At 49.8% G+C, this 646-nt stretch overlaps 1 protein-coding gene across 1 annotated transcript in view; it reads left to right on the top strand.

Moving 5' to 3' along the window:
- The first annotated feature begins 642 nt into the window (after positions 1-642).
- Positions 643-646, top strand: part of sst1.2 (somatostatin 1, tandem duplicate 2) — a 1802-nt gene continuing 1798 nt past the window's right edge. Inside the window, exon 1 of the mRNA XM_030066588.1 lies at positions 643-646. This exon is cut by the window's right edge and continues 121 nt beyond it. The gene's annotated coding sequence lies outside the window, so the exon portion shown is untranslated.

Raw genomic sequence — 646 nt, 5'->3', positions numbered from 1 at the left:
TGTGCATGTGTGTTTGTTTGTGTGTGTGTATGTGAGAGAGAGAGAGAATGTGTGTGTGTGTGTGTGTGTGTGTGTGTGTTCATTTTATTTCTTTCAATTAAAAAACTAAACATGAGCTTAAATGAAAGTGAGGAATAAAACTGAGGAATTAGCAGAAAATAAATCAACAGATTTGACAGTCTACAGAAGAACGCTGTATTTAAAGATCTCCTGTTTGTGTTCCTCATGTTCCTGTGGACCCTCTGGAAGGCCCTCGAGGACTCCCGGGGGGCCGCGGACCACACTTTAGCGCTTCACTCTGTTTGTTGTTTATCTTCTGTCTCTGTTGGTCTTCTTCTTCCTCGTGTTTGTGTCGTGTGCAGCTCTTTGTCTCGTTGTTCTGGCGGTTCTGCAGACGTTCCGCAGTGGCGTGGGTGCTAATGAGCGCTGAGTCATGCTCTGAGCGCTCGGCTGATTCTGCCTCTCAAAGCCGTCAGCGTTTGTTTTGTGGCGGGCCGCCAGCGCCGCGTTCCCCCGTTGTGTTTGCTGTAGATTAACGGCTCCACGCCGCGCTGATCGCTTCACTAATGAGTCAACAAAGAGCAGCACTTAACAAAACCACGTTCCTTCATCACCGGGAGAGCCCCCCCCGCCACGCCGCCCTCAC

The sequence above is a fragment of the Myripristis murdjan genome, chromosome 13 (genome assembly GCF_902150065.1).
Source record: "Myripristis murdjan chromosome 13, fMyrMur1.1, whole genome shotgun sequence".
In the NCBI taxonomy this organism is placed as follows: domain Eukaryota; kingdom Metazoa; phylum Chordata; class Actinopteri; order Holocentriformes; family Holocentridae; genus Myripristis; species Myripristis murdjan.
The sequence above is the reverse complement of the archived record's forward strand: the minus strand, read 5'-3'. Positions and strand labels throughout refer to the sequence as shown.